General features: G+C 39.2%; 1 long non-coding RNA gene across 1 annotated transcript; it reads right to left on the reverse strand.

Annotated features, from left to right (window-relative positions):
* Positions 1–13865: 13865 nt before the first annotated feature.
* Positions 13866–14333, reverse strand: LOC147495167 (uncharacterized). Its single transcript, XR_015199102.1, has 3 exons — positions 14229–14333; positions 13969–14103; positions 13866–13879 (listed from the first exon to the last, which is right to left on the reverse strand). It is a non-coding gene; the product is annotated as an uncharacterized LOC147495167 (long non-coding RNA).
* Between the last annotated feature and the right edge of the window lie 13154 nt (positions 14334–27487).

A 27487-nucleotide genomic window follows, 5' to 3' on the forward strand; every position in this document is an offset into this window, starting at 1 on the left:
ATAGTTATCATAGGTGATGACCTTATCGAGATTTCTAAGCTCAAGGAGTTACTGCACAAGAAGTTTGCCATCAAGGATCTGGGTATTATGAAGTACTTTCTTGGGATCGAAATTGCTTATTCAAAAAAGGGTATATTTCTAAATCAAAGAAAGTATGTGTTAGATATTTTGAGTGAAGCAGGAAAGCTGGGGGTAAAAGGAAATCCAATAATTACAGAGAAGTCCTTTTTCTCTTTGGTCGCGGTATTGGCGCCCCATAAAATGGGACTAGCACCCCTTTGGTAAAAGGGTAGTGGAATAATGGTTATTCCATCTATGTCCCTTCTTCATATGGGTTTACACCCCCCACTAAGCACCCCACCTTTGTTTGTCCAAATAAGCACCCCAAATTTGAAAAAAGAAAACCAAACCTTATATTTCTCATTCTCATTCGACACTTTCCCTCCATTTCTCTTTTCTTGTCCTAGCGAAACCAAACTCTCGCCATTCTCAATTCCACCAAAATTTAGTTCCTTCAAATATGAGTGATGAAAATACCACACTCCCTTCCATAAACCCCAATGAATGGCCTAATGAAATTGAAGAAGACTCAATTATTACAAGTTTCACGTTAGGGATTTTGGAGAATTCGACGTATGAGTCAGTCGAGAATGACAATGACCTTCATTACCACACATCTTACATAAATTAAGAGCGACAATCACCGGTGAGTTTTCTTTCTTTAATTTTTTTTTTCACAATATTTTATAATCTAATGGATTTCGGCAGTAAGTTATTCCCATTAACATATGAAATAGAGCAAATTAAGGGTATCCCCTGATTTCCATAGTTAAAACTTGAATGTGATAATAGTATTCCAGCAAAAAGTCGTTCAAGTTCGAAACTTGTATTAGCAGACTAGTAGAAATAAATTGAAGCTTTAGAGACAAGTTTGTGACTAATTTCACATCAATGACTAAAACATAGTAAAATTGTATACAAACATGTGAATAAAAAAAAATGCAAGGCAAGTGAGTAGTGAGTGAGAATAAAGTTTACCATTACCTTGAAGGGCGTAACAAACAGAATCAAGAAGATGAATAAAATGGCTTTATATCGAACCATAAGAATAGCACAAAATATGTGAATTTATAATTTTTTTAATCATTTTTTTTATTTCTTTTTAGTTACCAGCGAATGAGTATACAAGTGAATTTATGAGGATTGAAGAGGATTTGCTAGTTTCTCAGGTTTGGTCATAATTGTTTTTTTTTATTTGCCAATGTATCACTTTCTTTATTTATATATTGTATCAAATTAACAGGATGTTTCGAATGATGAGCTCCATGATCAAAGTAGAGGGATGGAGTACCCAGATTTTAGCGATTCATTTGTTACAGATGTGGTAAGCCATAAAATTTTAGTTTATTAATCAAAGAAATGCTTTTTTTTATCTGAGTTAATGATATTATTTCATGTGATTTTGTTTGGCAAATTTAGGTGTTCCCATCTTGTAAAGAAATGGTGAATTGGGTCCAACAAGTAGGGAGAGGTTTGGGCATGATTATTGTTACTGGGAGGTCGGATCTAAATACTAGTGGAAGGACTCCAAGAATATTTTTGGAATGTCAGCGCCCTGGTGAGTATCGAGTGCATGTGAAAAAAGAAATGGTAAAGGAAATCACTTCAAGCAAGAGGAAGAGAAACGCGGGAACGAGAAAGTGTGGTTGTCGATTCAAAATAGGAGGAGTTTTTGTTCCTTATTCAAAAGATTGTTGGAAAATTGAGGTGGTTTTGGTCGTCACAATCATTCGTTGTTGTTGTCTGACTAGAGGGGCCACCTATATGCCAATAGATTAAGAGTTGAAGAGAAAGCTTTAGTTGCTGATTTGATGAAAGCAGGGATGAGACCCAAGAATACTCTTAAGAACCTTAAGGAAAGATTTCCGTGATAATACATCGAATCGCATAAACTCTATACAACTTTCGTAAGAAAAATAAAGTAGAAGTCATGGCGGTAGAAACGTAAATGCAACATCTTTTATATTTGATTTCTTAGGAAGGGTATATTCACCATGTTAGACGTGTAGGCGATGATGAGATGAGGTTAGGGATTTGTGTTGAAAGATCTAGACAAAGATATCTCAGAATCAGAATCTATTTAAAATACATATTTATTAATTAATTAATTAATTATTTATTTATTTTTTTAAAATTAGATCGGATTGGGTTTGGGATATGTGGGCCTGGTTTCTGGGCCCGAGTCTGTGTTGGGCTTGGGTTTCAGACCCAAGTATATAATCACATTGTTCTAGAGAATAGGGTTTTAGAGAATAAAAAAATAATAAAAATGGAGGCAGAGATAGAAGCTGGATTTCTAGAGCGTTGGAACGCGACGATTCTGACTAGGAGGATTCGTGGAGCTTGGGATTAAGGTGAGTAGATTAGTTTTCTATTTCACAAAATATGTTAATTATTCTAGTATTAATATTCGTCCTGTCATTGGTAAAACTGTCGTTATTAAAACTGATTAAAATCTGTTGAAACTCCAAAAATTTGAGATTGAACTGTCGAAGGTTGATTTGGGCCTGTTAATGGAGCGCGAGCCCTCGCGCCCAAACAAAACAATGGTCCTGTATATAAACAATGGTCCTGTACATGATTTGTAACTGTTTATCTCTTATTTTTTTTGGTTATACACTTGTGGTGTTGATTGTATTACCGATTGGAGGTTAGTGGGGATTGAATCTTTGGATTTGGGTGGGTTGTGGAAGCTCGCTCAAGCTTTGAACAAAGCTAATGGCGCCACCTATCATGATGATTGTTTGAACTTTTGTTGTTTGATTTGGTTTGGAATTTGTGGGTTTGATGGATTGTTGGTGATGGAGTAATGTTTGAGTGGGTGAGGGCGGTCTAATAGGGGCTGTTGGAAGCTTTGAATAACTGCGTTAATGGTGGCCAGAGAATCACCCAGTTTAAAAACACCCAGTTTATGACTGGAAATGTCTTCTTTGAATTGTGTCTTTTGAATGGAGTTTGGTTGTTGAGGTCTGAGTGCTTGCTGGATTTGGGTGGGGCTGTTGGAGGGTGGTGAATGGAGGTCGATGGAATCCAGATCTAGATTTGAGGATGAGTATTGATTTAAGGAGTTGGGGTTTCGGTTTTGTTAATGTTGTGGGGGGTTTTTCCCCTGAGCAATTTCGAGTAGATGGGGAGGAGTGGCGATCGGTATTTGTGGTGGTCGATTTGGTGCTGGTGGTGGAGGAGAAGCCTGAGGAAGAAGATGACCGGCTGGGCTTGGGCCTGGGTCGGTTTCTCTTGGGCCTTGGGCTTAGCTAGGTTAATTGGTTGGGCCAAAAACCTTATTTTGTTTGGGCCTTTTCTAATTGGTTTTCTTTGGGCCGAACCAAATTAAGTTTTGGACCAATTTGGTTTAGTTTGGGCCCAGTTTAGGTTAAGTTGTGGGCCAGTTCAGTTTAGGTTTTTGGGCCTAAACACTAGTTAGTTATTGGGCCGGATTAATCTTTTGTTTCGGACCAGTTTAGGTTAAGTTGTTTGGGCTAAAACTAATTGCTTTTCTTTGGACCAGTTTCATGTTAGTTTTGGGGCCGGTCCATATAACTTAAAATAGATCTAATTGGGTCTTTAAATGTTAGCCTTCCGGGTTTTAAGGTTTGGGCTTGGCCAGTTGGGTCCGAACCATTTCCTTAGTCATGAGCCCTTGAGCCATGCACCTTTGCCCTTAGCCATGAACCATGGCTATGACTCTAAACCTGTTGAACATGAAAATGACAGTTTGACTTCGACCATGATGTGTTGACTTTGAACATGTCGTGTTGACTTTGACCTTTGACCGTTGACTGTGGAATGTTGACTTTTTCCAGTTTTTCACATATTTAAGTATATGGACAAATATAGTAATAAAATATTGTCGAAATTATATAACGTTGTTTGTCATTATCTAATTAAGATTTGACGTGAGTAGTGTGTAAAATATATATATATATATTGGGCTTTGATTGTGGATTGTAGACTATTTAATTGTGCTACATTTTATGTTGTAAATTGTATGGACAAATCAAATGCTAAAATGTTGTGGAAGCTTGTATAAATTTGGTGGTCATTATCTAATTAAGATTTGACGTTGATATTGTGACATTATATAATATGTTGGGATATATATATTAAATGCAATAGTTTTGGAGAAATATATGTATAAACACTTCATTATTATATATGTGAGATGCTACTATGAGGTAGTATAGTATTGGTGAATATTTGCCCACGGGATTGTGGCTTAGTGCAATAAGGTATTTGACCTGCACGTGATATAGTGGAATGTTTATGAGTCATAAATGTATGACACTTGAATAAATTACGTAACGGAAAATCCTAGAACCTGACTACCACAACTCATGTGATTTGCCCTGCGGTATGCGATGTGATATGATTGGCCCTTCCGGCGCTTCGAATCTGAATGGCCTTCGGGCTTAAGAATGGCCTTGGCCCTTCCGGCTTTTCAGTAATCTGAATTGGCCCTTCCGGGCTTTCAAAGTAATCTGATTGGCCTTCGGGCGGGCGCTTAATGTGAATGGCCCTTCCGTAGCGAATAATAGTGGCTTAATTATTCCGTTCGCAAAATAGAACGAGACGCCGCGATATTTTATGCCGAATAGTGGCGATTTTTACATAATGGCTTTCGCGTGGGTTACCCGGTGTGCGGCATCCCGCCGGGGGGTAGTTACGCACGGAGTGGTTCATTATGTAAGGGGAGACATGTGGATGTACATGTTCGGCGTTGGGAAGCGATTGTGGTAGCCAGGGAAACTAGGTAAGGCATAGATACGACGTGAATTTTAGGGACACACAAAGAAAGCCGTAAATAATATAATTATGGTAATATGTTGGTTAACTATATATCTTTAAATATATGATTGTATATGGTTTTGCGTATGTGGGTCAAACTAATTACTTGGGCGAGACGACCCACTCTCAGAATTGAGCATGAAATGCGGTACGTATATAATATGCTTGGTTGGTTATTTGTTTAGTTAAAACCTAAGACGCCTCGATGGAGGAACTACATGCCTTATTTATGATGCGTATAGTTTGTTGTGTGGTTAGTGGGAAGTTAAGGCGACTCAGTGGAGGAACTACCTGCCTTAATTATTATACTTAAGGATGTTATGTTAGTTGTTGAAAGTTAAGGCGCCTCGGTGGAGGAACTAACTGCCTTATGGATTGTGTATATATTTGTATAAGAATATGTTGTATTTTAGAGCTACTCACACCAGCATTTTTATAATGCTGACCCGATTTGCATGTTTGCTTATTGGGTGTGTTCATTAAATGAACATAGTTGATAAGTCTTGACAGGTTTAGTGTTGAAGAAGATTGGTTGCTGCTTGTGGTTTGCGTTAGCGTTGCATCTCAGGATATGTTTTGTTTTCCTTTGAGGTGATATAGATTTTCAGTCTAGACAATGTTTTTGTATTTTCATTTGTAAAATTTTATAATGAAGAGGACTCTTGTTTAAGTTAAAATTTTTATTGGTTTTTAATTATCCGCATATTTAAACTGTTTATAGGTTTTTGGAAGTGGAGAGTGCGTCACACCTCGGAAATCGAAGAGTCGGGAACAAATAATGTTTTTTCCAAATTCTGTCAAAATTTGGGGTGTGACAATATCTTTGTCCAAGTGTTTCCCATATGTCTTCATTATGGATTCCACCTACAAGACAAATATGCATGACTACCCACTATTCGAGATCGTAGGTGTCACCCCTACTCACAAGACTTTTTCGGCATTTTATTGTCTAATGCAGAGAGAAACTACAGATGGGTTTAGTTGGGCACTAGAGAAATTTAAGTTAATGTTGGATGACTTGACACCTTTGGTAATGCTGACTGATGCTGATGCTGCTTTTATGAAAGCTTTGGAAGTTGTTTTCCCTCAAGTTACTAAATTGTTGTGCCGATTTCACATAAATATGAATGTTGCACATATGGCGAGAAAAGAGCTCCCTAATGTGGAATCGTGCCAAAAAATTTCTAGTTTGTGGGATCATTTGGTAAGTTCTACAACTGAAGCGGAGGTGGAGTGGCAATGGAATTATATTGTCGAGAAGTTCGAGGAGTTTCCATATTTGATTGATTATCTTCAAAACACATGGATGTCTTGTAGAGAAAAATTTGTTGATGCTTGGTCAGATCATTGTGTGAACTTTGGTGAGAAGACCACAAACCGAGCCGAAGGTGGACATGCTTCACTAAAGAGAAGCTTGAATGGAAAAAAAAATCATACATTCCTTGACATGTGGGAATTGATCCATCCTAATGCCACTGCTCAAGTTATCGAAATTAGAGCTTCATTTTAGCAAAACTTGAACAACATTAGGCATGCACATAGGATTGCTTTATTTAGTGAAATTTGAGGCTTTGTGTCAAGGAAAGCGAGGGATCTATTGCTTGAAGAGAGAGAAAGATGTGAAAATGTAGGAAGTTCTGCAAAAAAGTGTGGTTGTGTTCTCCATCGCACACATGGGTTACCATGTGCCCATTCATTGAATGATCTTTTTAAGAGGGGGGAAAAGCTTACTATGAACCTGATTCACCCATTTTGAAAGAAGCTAAGTACAACACCCAACCCAATTGATCGAGGTGACCTAGACTACCAAGATGAATTTGCTTTGTTTGTTGATCATTACCAAAATTCTTCTGCGGATCAGAAAAAAAATTTGTTACAAAGATTGAGGGAAATAAGTTGTCCGCAAAATACTTGGTTGATCCTTCCACAAACAAAAGTGAAACCAAAGGGAAGACCGGTTGGTAGTCTTGGCAAAAAAACTAAAAGGTCAACGAAAAATGAAAGTAAAGATGAAGACTCGACAAAAAGAGATCTTTCGGCTTGGGAGATATCACTAGCTCTTATAATACCAACCAATGAATCAGTTGCTTCCGTGCAACATGCTCCGAAGAAGCGAAAAATATCTTCAGTGAAGAAAGCTCCTAAGGAATCTCCGAAGAAGGCTTCACAAAATTTTGTTGCTCCGAAGAAAGTTGTTGCTCTGAAAAAAGCTCCAAAGAATCCTATTGCTCCGATAAGTATGAAAGAAAAATATCTTCCACTTGTGCATGAATCTTTTCGCCAATATGTAGAAGATTTTGAAAATGTAAGCGGTGATGGAAACTGTGGTTTTCGAGCAGTTGCAGTTGGTATGGGATTTGATAAGGAGACGGGGTGGATACAAGTGAGGCAAGACTTGGTTGAAGAGATTCACACATGGAGGCACGATTTATATGATAAAATGTGGCACGATGATGGAGCCTCAAAACTTCGCACAATCATCGATTGGTATAAAAGCCCGTGTTATTCCTCGAAATATATGTTGATGCCCGAAACTGGTTATTTAATTGCTAGTAAGTATAATGTGGTTTTAATTTTTTTTTTATCCCCCCCTAGTGGCATATATTCTTTCCTTCCATTGCACTCAAGTCCTCCAAGTAATCCTAAAATAATTGGTGTTTTGTGCGACAAAGACAATAACCATTATGTTAATGTAAAACTCTACCAGAATTGTCTATTCCCTAGACCTGTGACTTCATGGAGAGATTTTGTTTTTCAAGGAGGTGGTGAATGGAAAGATTGGGCATTACCTAGAGTCGATGCACACACAGGGGCTTTTAGGAACCTTCAACTTCTGACAGATGCTGGAGTTGAACCTTATGCAATTATCCTATCTGACGTTGATGATGATGATGATGATTTGATGTAGTTTTTCAGTGAATGTAAGGCTAAACTTTTGTAAAATGACGTTTACTTGTAACTTTTTTTGAATGGTGGTTACTTGTAATTTTGTGTAAATGGTGGTTACTTGTAATTTTTTGGAATGACGAGAATGTAATGAAAAAGTGAATATCAAATGTTAATCATCTTTACTTTGTTTATTAAATGTTGAATTTTAAGGAAAACACTTACATATCTTTACGTTGTTAAGTTTAAGAGTATCAAAAAATATAGTGTGCATGTGTTTGTAAATGTCACATATTTAATGCCTTTCACCTTGCTAAGATTGAATTGTACCAAGCAAACCACATAGGAATTATTGAAAAGGAACTATATAAATGACCAAATGACCAAGTGATACTCGATTTTAAGATTGCACGCATGTTTATGGATTCAAATGTTAAATGCTGAAGAGAGTGTGTTTATGAATATATTCAAATGTTAATCATCTTTACTTTGTTTATGAACTATGAAATTTGAAGGAAAACACTTGTATATCTATACCTAGCTTGTTAAGTTTAAGAGTATAAAAAATTAACACTTTAAAATGTATCAAAACAGGCACTCACGATAGGCACCCACCATGAGATAGATTAATTGACAACAGGCACCCACCGTGGAAGACTGAATCTCATGGCAAGTCAGAAACGTGGAAGACTAACTTTCCCAGCACAAGGGTACCGTGGGTGTCTATTTTCCTACTGGAATGCCACGGCAGCCAGGTGCCATCAGCAGAACAAACCCACGGTACAAGGGTGCCGCCAAAAGACCACATGGACGGCAAGCAACTATCGTTGCTCACTTTTTACTTGAAAATGATTTAACCCTTGTTGGAATGCAACGGCAGCCAGGTGCCGCAAGTAGAACAAATCCACAGCACAAGGGTGCTGCCAAAAAACCACATGGACGGCAAGCAACTGCCGTAGCTCACTTTTTACTTGAAAATGGTCGAACCTTTGCTGGAATGCCACGGCAGCCAGGTGCCGCCTGCAGAACAAATCCACGGCATAAGGGTGCCGCCAAAAGACCACATGGACGGCAAGCAACTGCCGTAGCTCACTTTTTACTTGAAAATAATCGAACCTTTGCTGGAATGCCACGGTAGCTAGGTGCCGCCAGCAGAACAAATCCACGGCACAAGAGTGCCGCCAAAAGACCACATGGACGGCAAGCAACTATCGTAGCTCACTTTTTACTTGAAAATAATCGAACCTTTGTTGGAATGCCACGGCAGCTAGGTGCCGCCAGCAGAACAAATCCACGGCACAAGGGTACTGCCAAAAGACCACATGGACGGCAAGCAACTGCCGTAGCTCACTTTTTACTTAAAAATGGTTGAACCTTTGCTGGAATGCCACAGCAGCCAGGTGCTGCTAGTAGAACAAAGCCACGACACAAGGGTGCCGCCAAAAGACCACATGGACGGCAAGCAACTGTCGTAGCTCACTTTTTAACTTGAAAATGATTGAACCTTTGCTGGAGTGCCACAAGGTTTGAGTTTAAGCTGAGGCAACTCTATTCACTCTACTGTCAAGTATGCTCCATTGATGGCAGAGGGAACTAGCCTTCTATGTAAAATCTTGCATCTATGCCTACGATGTTATGCTGTGCATATTTTTCAATTAGGCTGAACTAGTTCTGTAGATTTGTTGTTGTCATTCCTAAAGAAACTGTTTCAATTAGGCTGAACGAATTTGGGCATTGGGTTCGTGTAGTGCAACCACTTCATTTGCAGCAAGGATACAATGAATTTGCTTCATTTGCCGTAGCTCATTTTTTACTTAGTTTATTCAATTGAGAGTTTGGATTAGAATTTTTCATGTTTGGTATTTACGCTTCAAACACTTTAAAAGGAACTGGACAATATTCCAACACTTTTCATATCAAGAACAAATTTCAGCAGAGTTTCGTCTATATTTAACATTAAATCATAAAACCTGTCATACGTGAAAACAAGTTTCACAAATATTTGAAGAGCCCAAGTTTTGTACACCGTTACATATTCCAACACTCATCAGAACTATTTCTTTCTACTACCTCGACTTCGACCTCGACCTCGCCCTCGACCTTGAGTTGGACCTGGACCTGGACCTGGACTTGTAGTCTTTCTTTTCTTCACATTCACAGGACCACCATCATTCGAAACAACCGCAACACAACCTTCATTCTCAGGACCACCAACCGGATTTGTCGATGCAGAAGTCGCAGAAGAATCATGAACCGGATCTTTGGATGCAAAAGACGCGGAAGAACCATCAACCGGATCTTTGGATGCAGAAAACGCAGAAGAATCATCAATCGAAAGTATTTGGTATGCTTCGGTTATTTGCGCAATAGCACTTCCCCCATCCATCAGAGTCTTTAAAATGCTCTTTGCTTTTGATATATGAGAAATCTGCAATTTCATCAATTCATATACTTTAGAAAAAGAAAAAAAAAAAAAAAACCACGACAAAAATAGGAACTAAAAGTCACGACAAAAATCTGAAGACATAATCGAGTAAAAAAAAAAAGACAAACTAAAAGTCTAGGCCAAACATATATTTCTCAAAACACAAAAAGATAAAAGTTGTCCGTAAGCCAACTTAAAAAAAAAAAGACATGAAACTTTCTTTAAATTCAAATTTAAAAGACCACACTGATGATCAAAGGGTTTAGCATATAGATATTGAAAGTCCACTAGCTGCAAACACAATCGAGTGTCATATCGTAACGTGCAAAAATAAAAATAAAAATGACATGACGTGATCAAATTCCAATAACATCAGAAAAACAGTTTCTGGTCTGCGCAGTCTTGGGAAACAATTCATATAAAATTGAATATAACTCCAAATCAGTCAAATCCAAATCCTGTGAAATTTAGACACATATATCTAGATTTAGTCTTAAGAAACGTTTATCTAATCAAGTACCTAAGTCATCGTAATACCTGACTAAACCTCAAGTTTCGGGAATGTCAGCAAAACAGTTTCTGGTCTGCGCAGTCATGGGAAACAATTCATATAAAATTAAATATAAGTCCAAATCAGTCGAATCCAAATTCTAAGAAATTCAGACACATAGATCTTGATTTCTTTTCAAGGGTAAAATGGAAGATTCTTTCTCTGAAATTTCCAAAAGTCTGTGCAAGCAGGGAGTAAAAATCTGACATGTTTCTTTCTTCATTCCAGCACACAGTACAACTTAGGTATTTCATAGAAGAAGGGAAAATATCACCTTTCAACAAGAATAAGAAACTAGCTGTACGCTACTTCCTGAAGTTCAATCATCAAACTTAAAAAGGATTATACAGCGAATTTATTCTACTTAGGATTCAACAATAATAAATGCATGAGACTGTTATTTATAACTGGGTGTATTGACGAACAAAACCAGTTATAGGGAAAGCCTCCTGCAGTAGAGTTTGGGCTGTGTGAGAAGATGCGTTAGTGCTTAAGATACCAGCCTGCCAATTGTACCCTTCCCCTACCCTTTCCTTGGCCAAAAGCAGGGCCTGACAAGCGAAGAGCCGTGTCAATCGGTCCTTCACCACTTCTCGAGTGACTTCAGGTCGTAAATCGGCCCGAGGAAGTCTGGCCAGAAGATGTGGTCGAAGATGGCTAGCTTTCTTGCTTGCTTTCCATTTTGGATAAGGCAGACTTGTCGCCTTGCTCACTTATTGAGAATTGAGACTAGGGGTGGAAGAGTAGGAATGAGAAAGCAGTCTTAGAGAATTGAAGAAGGCTTTCAATGCACTTCTGAAGACCGAAGAGGCGAAGGAAGCCGCTAGTGAAAAGGAGCCTGAAGAGCCTAAGATGGGTGCGCTTAGGCTACTAAACGCTGTGAAGAAGCAGCCTGCAAGTCCCAAGTAGGTCACTAAGGGTCTAATGTACATGAATGTGAGAATAAACGGCCAGCAGGCTAGGGCCCTAGTTGATACAAGAGCAACCCACAACTTCATATCCGAAGGGAAAGCCAAGCGATCAAGGAAGGGAATTCATGCTAGTTGGTTGATCAGTAAGCAAGTGAGCACTTTCGTGTCTATCTCCTCTCTCTAGCATCTTATATAAAGAAAAAAAGAGTTATCCTGAACCACTAGACGATGGGTCCTGGATATGTGGAAATTAATTGCTCCCAATTCTCTCTTAAACTGCTGACTATAGAAAAAAGAAACAAATTTCCCAGTCTTTTAAGCAATCTACCTCTAATTCCTCACAAGAAATGCTTCACCCATCTCTTACGCCTACCACAAACTTGAATCATCATGTGGCTGGCTGCTAAAGGAAGCTAAGCTTCACACGACCCTACACTTAACGATTTGCTATTGTTAGTATCTAACTTGTGCCAAAACCTACTATCCAGTCTCATCCGTTGCAGGAATTGGGAATGAACAAGCCTTTTTTTCGAACAAAGGCTAGCTAATGAAGCTCTATCCGGGTATGCACCCTTTTTTTCCTACCGGAGCAGACTCATCAGGATCCGAATCCAGAATGGAATCTCCAAAATAAAGTGGCTATGCCTCAGAGGTTGTGGAACCAGTGAATGAATAACCGAGACTGGGGCCTTCGTAAAACTACTAAGACTTTGGGAAAGGAGACACCTACTACTACTTTCGTCACTACTACTACTCGCACGCGTACAACTTCCTATTCACACCAAACACAGAGGTAAAAAAAAAATGTTACAACACATACCAACTCATCATAGGTAGGTCGAGCAACCACTGAAGCGTGTTTGAACAATCCAGAGCACCTAACAGGATTTTGAACACGAGGGTGGCTAACACTGTAATACCACTTGATATATTTGGGATCGCAGTCTGAAGAATCAACAACAGCCGTTCCACGCATTATTTCATTTAACACATGGTTAAACCACTGTGACCACTGATGCCCCTGAATGTTTGGGTAAATGATTTTGTAATTACGAGGAGTACTCGTGTCAAGCTCCGGTATAAGTGGCTCGAGTGGAATACCTTGAACCCTACCAAATTGGAGCAATACCTGATCTGGGTGATAAGCCGCCAAATCATCAAGATAACAAAGGCATCCACTAAAGAACGAAACCTCATCAAAAGAAAAAGATGCCCGCACGTCTCTATAAGGATCCCAAGTTACCTACAAAAGAAAATCACAATTGATATTTAAAAAGACACAACTATACAATCCAACATGATTTTTAATATATATGGAATTTAAATCTTACATCTCTTGCTTCCAACTCATCAAGCTCCTCTCGAACTGAAACCAACCTTGTCATGAGATCACCTGTACTGGTTCTAACGAGCCACTTTTTCATGCGTGGCATGTCTATAGTATATTCAGAATTATAAGGGGGCCGGAAGCAAGGAAAATGCTCATACACCCATGCCTGAAAATATTTAAGTCATACCACAACCAATGCTACAAAATACCAAAAAAATAAAAATAGAAAACATTTTAACACATACCTCAACCAAAGCTACAAAACCACAAAATTGTCTTACGTCGTGCTGAGAAGCAAGGCTTAGTTGTTTGTACAAATACGCTCCGCCAGATATACCCTAAGCATAATATTTCACTTTTTCCAAATTCAACAAAAACTTCATGTATGCCACAGATATTTTATCACCAGACTTATTTGGAAATAGTACACATCCAAGCAAATATAATAAATAACCCCTCACACAATTATCAATTATTTCACTATCTTTACTATTTTCCTTTCCCGCCAACTTAGAACGAAGCCAACCCAAAGACACAACCTTACCAACACCACCATAATCATCTAACTCTTCATCTATCTCGGCTTCTGTTACAGCTGGAGATAACCCTTGCACTAGTAATTGTTTAGCATCTGCCTTTTTAATATTGACTTTCCCAACCAACGCTTCACCCCTAATCGAAAGCCCAGTAAGTTGTTTAATATCATCCAAAGTGATTGTCATTTCACCAAACAGGAGATGAAAGTTGTTTGTCTCACAATGCCACCTCTCGATAAAAGCACAAATAACGACTCTGTTAACATACCTATAGGTGTGCAACAAAGGGGAAAGACCTGAATCTTTAACCTTTTGCCAAAATGTTGTGCATTTTCCCTCCACAACCCATGCCAACATCTTCATTGTATGTTGGTGAGTTTTCAATACTCCGCGCTCCTACAAAACACATATTTTCTCATTAATTACAACGAACACAAATGAGTTATATATAATAAAACAAATAAGTTATTGCATAAGTAACACACCTTTCCCAACCAAACAAGGAAAGATACATGCTCATAATACCACCTCGAAACAGTCGTTGTCGTTGGGCCTCCAGGGAATGGACCCTCTTTGGGATATTCATCTCTTACATCGGGACCCTTGGCTTTTTCCTTCTTCTTTTTCAAAGAAAGTATAAATTTTTTTTCAGAGTATTCTTGAGAGTCTATGGAATTGCTTTCTTCCAAATTTTCTTCCTCAGAAACAGAAATACTTGGAATTTCTTCTTCAATAACATTCTTACCCCGCTTTCTTCGATTGTGGTTTTTACGGAAAGAAGCAGTTTGAGGTTGCTTGTCGGCTCTTGACAACTTTGCAGCACTAGGTTGTACTTGGGAAGCCTTTGCACCTCTAGTTTTAGGAGGCATCACTACAAAAATCATACAATTAATCATAGTTTATTCTTTAAGAAATTTGAAATTAATGATAAGCAGTATAAACAACATCATCGCAATTATTTAAAATGAAATAAAAAAATTCAAACATTCGATATATATTTAGCAAAAAATGCAACATCCATTTAGTTTCAATAAAACCAAACTCAAAAAAAAAAAAATTACAAAAAAAATGACATTTTAGGCATTTCAACAAATATCTAGCGCACTTTATCCAACTTCATTTCAATCCAAAATAATCAACAAATTCACTACGCAATCGCTCGAAGTTCTTTTACGCATTTAATAAAAACAGCAATGCACTTTACAATCATTTAAATCAACATTAAACCAAGAATAACTAAAAATTAAAACATTAAAAAATCAAACCCCATTCCAGAGTAACAATTAATAGAATTTTTTATGAAACTGGCGATACTGTAAATTTGTAGCTGAACTGTAAACTAAAAATAAACCATTAAAGTTTTTTCAAATATACAAGTTAGTTTTTTCAAATTTATCCAATTTAATTTACAAGAAACCATAAGAACAATTACCTAACTTAGTTTACATAACAAATTGCGAAAAATAAAAGTCAAAATTGAAAAATAAATTGAATGAATGACAAGAGGAGTAGATGAATACCGAAATGTCCGAATTGAAATTGAAAAAGAAGATGCAAATTGAGAGGAGCGGGAGAGAGTGCCAATGTTTTCTATTTTGAAGAAGAAGTAGCCGCCAGTTCTTTCTTTCTTTTTTTTCTTTTTGTTTTGTATCGGGCAAGTTCCAAAAAGTGGTGTGGGGGTGCTTTGGATGGTGGGGGTGGATGGAAAATGTCTTATTAAATGGAGGGGTGCCAGTACCACAGATTTAACCAAATGGGTGCTAGTCCCATTTTATGGGGTGTCAATACCGCGACCCATCTTGAAAAGATTGAATCCCATTGGTATATCAGTTTCACATACTTCATATACAATCTCTAACAGTAATTTCATAGAAATAAAATCACAACATAATATAACATCAACAAGTCGGTTGTGACCATATCGTTATCCCAAGAGTAACAAGAGAAACAGAAAAGATCGTCTTTTCTTTATCGGTTAAAGTTATTTTTATTATATCAAAGAATGTAGGTCGAGGTAACCTACAGCTCCAAAGTAACAAAAAACAACCCAAAAGGAAAAACAACCACCCATATTCAAGACTCTCCAGACATAATATCCTTTCATCTAGCTATGAATAGATCAAACCAGATGATTCTGAGGTCCACCAGGGAAGTTTTTTTATAGATCAAAGTGTGCTTTCGCTGTCTCATCATGGAAGTTTTTGGGGTATCTAGTTACTAAAAGAGGAATTGAGGCAAACCCAGATCAAATCCATGCACTCCTAGATATGCCCTCACCTAAAAATATGAAGGATGTTCAAAAAGTTACGGGCAGGTTAGCAGCTCTGAACAGGTTCATGTCTAAGAGTTCCGATAAGTGCAAACCTCTCTTTCAGTTACTGCGAAAGAATACCTCATTTGCCTGGAAGGAAGAATGCCAGAAAGCATTTAATCAAGTAAAACATACCTGGGGGCACTACCAATTCTTTCCAAGCCAGTTGAGGGAGAAGTTTTGGGTTTTTATCTCTGTTCGTTTGACTACGGTATCAGTTCTGTACTAATACGCATGGATGAAAAGAAGGTTGAAAAGCATGTCTATTTCTTGAGCCGCACACTTCTTCCAGTAGAAACAAGGTACCCAAAACTCGAAAGAGTCGCTTTAGCACTTGTTTTTGCAGCAGAGAAGTTGCACCCATACTTCCAGTCCCACACTATCAGAGTAATCACAAAGTACCAATTGCGGTTAGTTCTAGAAAAACCGAACAGGTCAGGGAGGCTAGCAACATAGTCTGTGCAACTGTCATAATATGATATTATTTACGTCCCCAAAATCTCAGAGAAGGGTCAGGCACTAGCAGAATTCTTGGGAGATTTCCCAATGACCTACACAAGGTACGACTCAACTACCCCCAGTTCAGATGACATCATCCAGCCTGAATCTCTAGAAAACCATCTAGATCCCTGGGAGCCCAACTTTGAGTGGTGGTTGTTTGTGGATGGATCTTCGAATGACAAAGGCGCAGAAATTGAAGCTGTGTTAGTCACTCCTAACAATATGTGCTTGGAGAAATCCATCCGGTTAGGTTGGAATGCTTCCAACAACGAGGCAAAATATGAAACCACTCTTGCTGGCCTCACAATGGCTCTCGATTTGGGCCTGACACACCTCACAGTTTTTAGTGACTCACAGCTGGTTGTTTTCCAAGTTGATGGTGGATACGAGGCCAGGGATGAACGAATGGTAAAATACCTGGAACTGGTAAGGGGCCTTCAGAGCAAGTTTGAGAATATTTAGTTCTATCAGTTGCCTCGTTCAGCCAATACACACGCAAATGCTTTGGCATATGTTGCCTCAATATTGGGCAACAACGAGTCTCGTTCAATCCTTATCGAGTTCCAGGAGAAATCTAGCATTCAGGTCCCAGTTACAACAGTTTGTGTTGTTCCAACCATTACTCCAACTTGGATGGATCCATATAAGTCCTACCTCAAAGAAGGAACACTTTCTGAAGATAAGAATATAGCAAGGCATTTGCTTGCGAAGATACAAAGATTCACCCTCGTAGGAGACGATTTGTACAAGAAGTCCTTTATGGGACCTCATCTTAGATGTCTCTCCCCAGATCTCGTTAAACAGGTTATGCGAGAAGTTCATGAAGGAATTTGTGGCAACCATGCTGGGGGCAGAATTCTAGCTCTCAAGATCCTAAGGCAAGGATACTTTTAGCCTTATATGCAAAAGGATGCACAAGTTTTTGCCCGCAAGTATGAAAATGTCAACGATTCGCTCCACTTATCCATGCTCCAGCAACAGAACTGCACCCATTGGCCAGCCCATGGCCATTCACACAGTGGGGAACTGATATTGTAGGACCCCTACCACCCGCTCCTGGCAATGTTAGATTCTTGCTGGTCACAACAGATTACTTCACCAAGTGGATTGAAGCAGTTCCCCTTGTCTTCACTCGAGAATAGGACGTCAGAAAGTTCATTTGGAACAACATTGTCTGCAAGTTTGGCATACCCAATAGTTCATTTTAGATAATGGGCAACAGTTTGTTGGAGGATTAGTTGTTGAACTGTGTGAGGAGTTTCACATCACCTATATGTTTTCAACTTCAAGGTATCCACAAGGCAATGGCCAAGCTGAAGCCTCTAACAGGGTCATCTTAGATAACATGAAGCATAAATTAGATGACGCGAAAGGTTTATGGGTCGAAGAACTGCCTACGGTCCTATGGGCGTACCGAAATACACCCAGGTGGTCAACTGGTGAGTCTCCATTTTCACTGACCTACGGAACTGAAGCTGTCATACCTCTAGAACTGGTAGCTCCCACTTAGAAGTCAGATGTTGTGCACACTCTGGACAACGAGGAGTTGTTATGTAGAGAAATGGATCTCCTAGATGAAAAGCAAGAAGGTGCCGCACTTTGCTTAGTTGCTAACCAATAGACTTTGAAGAGATCATATGACAAGAGAGTCCAAATTCGATCTTTCAAAACTGGTGATTTGGTTCTCCGTGAGATCCCAGAGCCCAGTGGTAAACTTGGACCTACCTGGGAAGGACCATACATCATCGACAAGGTTGGTCGAACTGGTTTTTACTACCTACGCACTATTGAAGGTGACGTTCTTGTCAAACTATGGAACGGACAACACCTTTGCAAGTACTATCAGTAAATTGTTATTTCATGCTTTATTTTGCATATTTTATCATCAATAAAGTTTTTCACCTTGCAATCAAATATATTCCTTGCACGTTCTTTATTATCCTCAATGGACTAAGCTTTTGAGGAATTATTTGCTCACTATCTGTTCAAGAATATTGTATGCCAATTTGCTTTGGAACAAGTGATACTGAGTAAGGGAAAGTCAACCGTTAGTTCCTTTCTCAGCCCTATACAGCTGGAACTGTATGCCAGTTCTTTTAAGCTGCAAATATCTTTGATGGGTTAAACCTTTAGGGAATATAACCACACTAATTGTTCAGTAAACTGTATGCCGGTTTGACTTGGAGCAAGAGATAGTGTTCTTGCGAGCTTGAATTGTATGCCAGTTCCGGGCGCTCTCAAAACATCAAATGCAAGGGTTGCTAGGAAGATCTGGGTGGGATCCAGATCCTAGCACACCATCATTGACCTGGAACTATATCGGCATGATGGTGCTGAGGAAGACTCCTCCATTGCTGTTCAGGTGATACCCTTTTTATTTTTTTAAAAATAAATTAGACCTATCGTTATTAAACACAGTGTTGTGCTCATAGCACCAAGTTGCTTTCGCAAAGGCATATGCCTCTATGCGATTGAACTCTCAGTTACAGTTAAGTTGAAATGGCTCCCATGACATCCTGATCAGATTCTGGTTATGCCCCATCTTAATCTGTTTAGCCTGCTAGGGTCACATATTGTTGTTCCAAATGAACTTTGGGGGCAACAGGGGTAGAGTATGCACAGTAATATATGTAATATAACATAAAATACTTCGAAGGCATACATAAAATAGAAGAGCTGCAGAGCTCAATAAGTATATAGCATGCATAAAATAGAAGAGCTATAGAGCTCAGTAAAGTAAATTGTATGTGAGCTACATGGCTCAATATTACAGACCCATAGAATAATTGTTTAAAAATAATTGTTTATGTGAATCATCAACTGAAATGCTTATGAAGTAGGGGTAGAACAAAACTTTGGTCCACTACCACCAGTGCTCGCCGTTGCACCATCATCAGGAACTCCTAGGTCACTCTCAAGAACAGATTGTGAGGCTATATTAACTGGAACAGTTGAAGGTTGAGCAAAACATTCACCTGAAGCTGGAACGGGTAGAAAAGGAAGCTGAACTGGAGGCACCTCACCATCAGTTTCTTCTTCAGAAGACGAGGAGGCATTAGTCATAAGTTCATTTTGGATGGCAGAGATAATGCTGGTATCTAGATTAGGAAATAAAATGAAAGAGTTGGTTACCCATCCCTGATCATCTAGCTGAGAAACATACCCAATGGCCTCAATAGCTTCCTCGAACTTAACTTGTTTAGCCGCATTAAAAGACTCTTCAGAAACATCCAACACTCTCAGGGAAAAATGAATGGCATTTTCAGCTGACCCCTTCTTCGCATCCTTCACCACTTGAGAATAGAACTCGGAAGTCTCTGCCAAAAGGTCACCGGTTCTCTTATTAGAGTGAAGACGTTTCTCTTTTAGAGCCCTCTCATAGCCTGACATGACTTCATTTGCACGGCCAATGGCTTGGCCAAGGGTCCTCATGTCGGTGTTCCTACAGTGAAGTTCCTCTTAGACTTGGTCATGTTTTGCTTGCAGGGTGGTGAAGTGAGAGTACATTTCCAAGAACTTTACCTTCAAAGAGGCAGCGTCAGCAGCTCCTTTCTGAGCTTTTTCTAGTGAGCTCCGGAGGGTGGTGATGGTTTCTCTCATGTTTTTAAAACCAGTATCAGATTTCCTCTATCTGGCCAAGAGTTGTTCAACCTGGACATGCAGCTCCTCCTCTTTTCTCAGCAGCCTCCTTTGCCCAGATCAGCTCACCAGTAGCCATGTCATCATTGGCTGTATCGACTGAGGACGCAAAGATATGCTCTTTCATGGCCAAAAAGTCATTCACTAACTGGAAAAAGATACAGAGTGTGTGAGTGACATAATGAGAGAAACAGAACATTGAACAGAGAAGGGAAAATTTTACCTTAGCAAGATGAACAACAGATCGATGAAAAGACAGGTCCAGGCTCCCAGCCATGCTGGCCTCAGCCTTGTCAACAAGAAGTCGCATAGCTTTTAGAACTCCAAACACGATTTTAACATCTTGAACAGAGTGCTTGTTGGTAACAGGTAGTTTATCAGTTCATCCCCAACACCTCATCTCCACAATCATCTCCCTCTTAGGAGAGTCTGGAGTTCTTGGCGAAAAGGGAATGTCGTCACTCACCTCCTATCACTAGATTGAGGAGGAGGGAGAGCGACAGCTACAGCAGTGGTTTCAACAATACCTTTCCCCTTGTGATTATCAGGGAAGGAAGGGTCAACAGTCATAAGGACATTATCACCAGTTTGTTCAGAACTTGTAAAAGGATCTAGAACTGGTGGGGGTACAACTACATTCTTACAAGACTTAACAGGTGGGGGAATACTAGCAGGGACCTTAAAAAGTGTTTCTTCATGAACAGAGAGAGGGCAAAATTTCATCTTCTTACTAGACATCGCAACATCAGAAGCAAAAGCAGGAGCAGTTCTCTTCATCTTATGACGGTTAGATGCACGCACTTCCCTTTTGAAATTACTAGTAGCCAGTAGTTCATGAGGCAGTTCAGGGCCTCTCCTACCAGTGATCACACAATCATCACTACAGCAGGCTCTTGAACTGGGCCCAATGCCGCAGTATCACCAGAGGCGGCCACAGAACTCTTCTCCTTGTGGTTTCCTCCTCTTATAGTGTTTAAAGAGGATTCATCCTGAGCTGGAGGAGGAAAAAGTCCAACATCCTGGTACACAGGAGGGGGAAGTGTTGTGCGCTCATAGTTTGCAGTATTTATCCCAAAAGGGGAAAAGCCAGGGGCAAGTTGCAGTAGTTCTTCAACAGACATGTTGAGATATTCGAAAAGATGGGTGGGAACAGGAACTATCACCCAAGGCATCCTCTGTTCCTTGGGGATCTTCTTGATGAAGTCCACCGTAGCAACATCAGTTGCAGTAAGTTGATTCCATGGGGAAGAGTCATCTACGAGAAAGAAAATAGTAAAAAAACTCAATTCAAGGGCTCTCAGTATGATTGCAAAATTCATAAGATGAAAAGACTTACTGGTTGGAGCATGGGTGTGTTTTCTGGGAACAGGAATTCCCACAGCCTCACCATCATCATCAGAAGAACGAATGTCCCAAGCATCACCCAACACACAAAGGTGGTGATCAGCCCAGCCTTCGTCACTCTGCTTCCCCTCAAAAAAGATGATCGGAGAATTCTTGTCTCTAGTCATGAGGTAATAGTACGATTGGTCTCGAATACGCCGGACCTCATAAAAGTAACCGAACACCCAACGGTTGAGAGAAAATCCATGTCTCTTGGCGAGAAGGGCATAGTACATAATAGTTCTCAAAAGCGAAGTCTTTGCTGACCAAGAGCAAGATTGAAGTGAATCGGACACTCTCAGTAGCAATGGGTGGAGGGGAAGATTGAGTCCGGCCCTAAGCTGACCAATGGTGATGAGCGCCACCTCCTTGTAAGCCAACTCATCAGATAACCTCCCCCACTCCAGGCCAATATATTTAGGGATGTGAAACTTCGCGTTGATCAGTTCCAGGGAGGAAAGATCTCCGAAGTTTACAAGTGACCAGTTGGGATTCATGATCGAGAAAGATGAAAAGTTTCAAGCTTTGGTTAAACCCTAACGAGAGATCAAAAGGTTCAGTATGCAGAAAAAGGTAGCAGAAGAGATAATGAAAGTTCTCTCACAATATCTCTTATATACAGATAAGATGGATGGTTAGGATGAGCCCAAGTGGTGCGTCTTTTCGGGATGGAACTGCCATCTTTACCCTTTTTCGGGAAACGGTGTATCTGTTCGAGCTGTCTTTTCAGAACCTTAATTAGTTGGGTACGTCAGCAGTTCCCAACAACAGTTTTAGAAAAAGGATTCTCGCGCTAAAAGCAGCGTCGCTTCAAGCGCTCACGTGCTAGCTGGCATGAGTGGGGGAATCTGCAAGGGGGATTTCCCGTCATTGAACAGATGACACGTGTATGGGAAATAACCTAAGACTATAGATGTCCAGAATGAGACGAGGACCATCAGATTAGTTCTGTGAATAAGTAATCTCGTGCATAACACGAGTGTTTAGTGGACATGTGCCAGTCACGTGACGGACCGCCTCCAAGCACAACAGTTCTCCAAGTTGTTAGGAACTGACATTGACAGTTCCTAAACAGAGGAAAACTGATGAGGGTGATCTTTGATGATAAGGAAGGAATCACAATGGTATATCTTGGATAGTTTCTTTTTAGATATAATCTTCCCATAAATGATAGGACATTATGATCAACAAGGAAACTTACCTCTCATAAGATATGGTCGAGATTCAGACTTCCATAAAGAGGGAATTCCTAAATAGGAAGATAGAGTCCAAAGATGGAAGGGAACTCACAAGCCTTTCCTATATAAACCATAGGGATTTCGCTCTTAGAAACTACACAAGATAGGGTTTGATTCTCCATAATAAACAAGGAGATACGTAGGAAGCCATCAGACGGTTCAACCCTGAACTCATAATCATCTCATCCCTTCACTAGTCATTTAAAGGTTCCAAGATCACAAGGCACATAGGAAGATCAGGAAAAACTCGAAAAATCCCTTACAATAGTCATGAGCTATAAACATTCTTTGTTCATATCACAATTGGACTATAAATAGTGATTGTTCATAGTTCAGTAGCTATGAACACTCATTGTTCATAGCATGGTGCTATGAACAATGAGTGTTCGTAGTCCATACTGTACGTACTATATATGAACAATCAATATTCATAGTCATGAGCTATGAATATTCTTTGTTCATACCACAATTGGACTACATGAGCTATGAACATTTTTTTTATATCACAATTGTACTATGAACAGTGATTGTTCATAGTTGATGAAAATTTATCACACCCAATTTCAAACGAATTCGAAAAAATATTATTTGTTCCCGACTCTTCGATCTCGAGGGTGTGACGACTCTCAACTTCCAAAACCCATAAACAGTTTTTAAATATCGCGGATAATTAAAACCAATAAAAATTTCAATTAAACAAATGTCCTCTTCATTACAAAAATTTACAAATAAGATTAGGTTACAAATCTCTTTTCAATAACTCCTTATTTAAAATTACAAATGAAAGTACAAATACATTGGCTAGACTGAAAATCTATATCACCTTAAGGGAAAACAAAATACATCCTGAAATGCAATGCTAATGCAAACCACAAGCAAAAAACCAACCTTCTTCTTCAACACTAAACCTGTCAAAACTTATCAACTATGTTCATTGAATGAACACACCCGATAAGCAAACATGCAAATCGGGTCAGCATTATAAAAATACTGGTGTGAGTAGCTCTAAAATACAACATATACTTATACATATACATACACAACCTATAAGGCAGTTAGTTCCTTCCCCGAGGCGCCTTAACTTTTCACGACTAATACAACATCCTTAAGTTCAATAATTAAGGCAGGTAGTTCCTCCACTGAGGCGCCTTAACTTCCCACTAACCACACAACAAACTATACACATAATAAATAAGGCATTTAGTTCTTCCACGAGGCGCCTTAGGTTCTAACTAAACAAATAACTAACATATTACCATAATTATATTATTTAAGGTTTTTTTTGCGTGTCCCTAAAATCACGTCGTATCTATGTCTTACCTAGTTTCCCTGGCTACCACAATCGCTACCCAACGCCGAACATATACATCCACATGCCTCCCCTTACATAATGAACCACTCCGTGCGTAACCACCACCCCCGGGATGCCGCGCGCGACGTAAATCCTCACCGCGGAAGCAATTATGTAAGTAATGCCACTATTCGGCATAAAATATTGTGCATCTCGTTCTATTTTTAAGGACGGAAAAATCAAGCCACTATTCGGCACGCCAGGGAGGGCCATTCACTTTTTATTGAAACGCCGGGAGGGCCAATCGCGCATTTACTACGCCGAAGGCCATTCATATTAACCGAAACGCCGGAGGGCCAATCACATTACTTATGCCCGGCCATTCGGATTAACTGAAAACGCCGGAAGGGCCAATCACATGAGTTGTGGTAGCTAGGTTCTAGGATTTTCGTTACGTAGTTTATTCAAGTGTCATCTATTTATGACTCATAGTAATTCCATTATATCACGTGCAGGTCGATTACCTTATTGCACGAAGCCACAATATTTAGAAATAACTCAATTATATCTCATAACAACTTTTATTCTTTCACGTGCCAATATATTATTGCACTACGCCACAATCCCGTGGGAAATATCCACAAATACTATACTACCTCATAGTAACATCTCACATATATAATAATGGAGTGTTTATACATTTATTTCTCCCAAACATATTGCATTATATATATATCTCAACATATTATATAATATCACAATATCAACGTCAAATCTTAATTAGATAATGACCACCAAATTTATACAATTTACAACATAAAATGCAGCACAATTAAACAGTCCACAGTCCACAGTCCACAATCAAAGCCCAATATATATATACTTTACACACTACTCACGTCAAATCTTAATTAGATAATGACAAACAACGTTATATAATCTTCAACAATATTTTATTACTATATTTGTCCATATTCTTAAATATGTGAAAAACTGGAAAAAGTCAACATTCCAAAGTCAACGGTCAAAGTCAAAGTCAACACGTCATGGTCAAAGTCGAAGTCAACACGTCATGGTCAAAGTCAAAGTCAAACTGTCGTTTCTATGTTCAACAGGTTCATGGTCATAGCCATGGTTCATGGCTAAGGTTAAAGTCAAACTGTTGTTTCCATGTTCGACAGGTTCAGGGTCATAGCCATGGTTCATGGCTAAGGTCAATGTGCATGGCTCATGGGTTCATGACCAAGGTAATGGTTCGGACCTAACTGGCCAAGCCCAAACCTTAGAACCCGAAAGTCTAAACCAACTTATTATTCAACTTGACCCAATTAGATATATTTTAAATTATATGACCAACCCAAAAACCAAAATTGGAAACCGCTCAAAACACCAATGGATTCGCCCCGAGAATTTAACCTGAAACCGCCCAACACTTAAACTAAAACTGGTCCACAACTTAAACTAAACGGGCCCAAACTAAACCAAATAAACCGCCCAAAACCAAAACTAATATGGTCCGCCCAACTTAATTAGACACAAGTCCAAACAGTTATACACCGACCGGGAGCACTGGATCGCTCTCATCGTCATCCCTCCAAAGAATAGCGGCTTGCTTCCAGCCACCCTAACATCCTTCACACACCCCCCAATTTCAACAAACTGAAAATGGAGAGGGTACAAACCCCCACCAGTTTAACAAAAGCTAAAACCTCAAATCCTACAATCCAAACTTCCCCCAAAACTAGATCTACAAATTTTGGCCACCATTAATGGTGCTTCAAGCTCCACTCGACAGCCCACCTAACTCTCCAACATTTAAATCCGACATAACAACTTAACCTTAACCCAACAAAGCAAAACAACACACCCAATTAAACCAAATACAGCCCAACCACCGGCGCCATTAACGCCTCCAAGCTCTTACAGCCTCGTCCAATCAGTACTCAAACCGATAGCCCGACCACCGTATTTCGTCCAACCACAACACACAACCCAATCGGCAGCCACCTTCCACCCACCATCAATAGCCACCGCTGATTCTACCCCGACAACCAACCAAAATAGTTCATAACAATATATCCATACCCACAGTATTACAGTAATGCATACCGGACAGAGGAGGATTCATTACTGTGGGGCTTTAGCCGCCAGTAACAACCCGATAAGCCTCCACAGTTAAATAACGGATTCCCACAGTTTTCAATAAAACTAAAAGGTATCGACAGAAAACACATAAGTAGAAAACTGATCGAAATCGGCAGTAAAGGTTTTTGTTCACGCGTAAAACTCTAGTTTCGATATAAAAATAAAAACGTAACTACTCACCTTTATGAACAGCTCGACAAATTCCTCCTAGTCCGAATCGTCGCGCTCCACCCTCCAGCAAACAAGCTTCTAGCTCTGCCTCCATTTTTAATATTTTATTATTTTTAAAAACCCTATTCTCTAGAACAATGTGTTTATATACTTGAGTTCGAAACCCAAGCCCAACACAGACTCGGGCCCAAAAAATCAGGCCCATATATCCCAAATCCAATCCAGCGAAATTTTAAATAAATAATTAAATTAATTAATTAATCAATAGATAAATACGTATTTTAAATACGGGCGTTACAATAGCTATGAACACTCATTGTTTATGAGTTATAAACAATGAGTGTTCATAGTCCATACTGTACGTACTATGAACAATCAATGTTTATAATCATGATATATGAATATTCTTTGTTCATACCACAATTGGACTATGAACAATTATTGTTCATAGTCATGAGCTATGCACATTATTTGTTCATATAACAACTGGACTATGAACATTAATTGTTCATAGTTCGGTAGCTATGAACATCCATTGTTCATAGCTCCAATAGGGATGAACACGCTTTGTTCATACTCTAGTAGGTATGAACAATCATTACTCATACTTTACAATAGGTATGAACAATGAGTGTTCATACTCCAATAGGTATGAACAATGAGCTCGCATGTTTTGTATATGAACAATTATTGTTCATACTATATACACTGGGTCAGGGGTATACTTGACCTTTCATCTACCCGACCATTTTTTATTTTGTGTCAAGGGTATACTTGACCTTTCATCTACCCGGTCTTTGAGAGTGATTATGAAAAAAACTTGGGTTTGGGAGTGATTATTTCACTCGATTTGTCCTTAAGAGTCACTCTCTGTTGATAAAACCCTTCAACTTCATTTTTTTGTTTAATAATAGAAGTTTGATTGAAGTTTTGTGAGATTGTCTAATAAGGCGAAGTTCATATATATTGAAGCTACTTGAATAGGAAGGAGTTCCCAATCATACGGAAAGAGATAAAATAAACACCCGGTCCGGTCTTTTGGCAATTTTACAACTTCCCGCCTATGCATAGAGTTCATTGCCCTGATTGTCTGAGCAGCTCACTTGTCGCATTCGGAGTCCTGATTCAAGAGGTAGGAGCTTCGGAAGTTTGATGCTTCTGTGCGGATTTGTTGGGCTTTACATGGCTGATTTGGAAGAATTGATATATACGTCGTTCCCCTTGCTTTAACGCAGGTTTAACCAATATTTTCATGTTTACTGCGAATACCTGCAAACGTACGAAAATATATTTATTTCGTGATTATTAAACACATAATTAACCAA

Source organism: Coptis chinensis, chromosome 6 (genome assembly GCF_015680905.1).
Source record: "Coptis chinensis isolate HL-2020 chromosome 6, ASM1568090v1, whole genome shotgun sequence".
NCBI classification, from domain to species: domain Eukaryota; kingdom Viridiplantae; phylum Streptophyta; class Magnoliopsida; order Ranunculales; family Ranunculaceae; genus Coptis; species Coptis chinensis.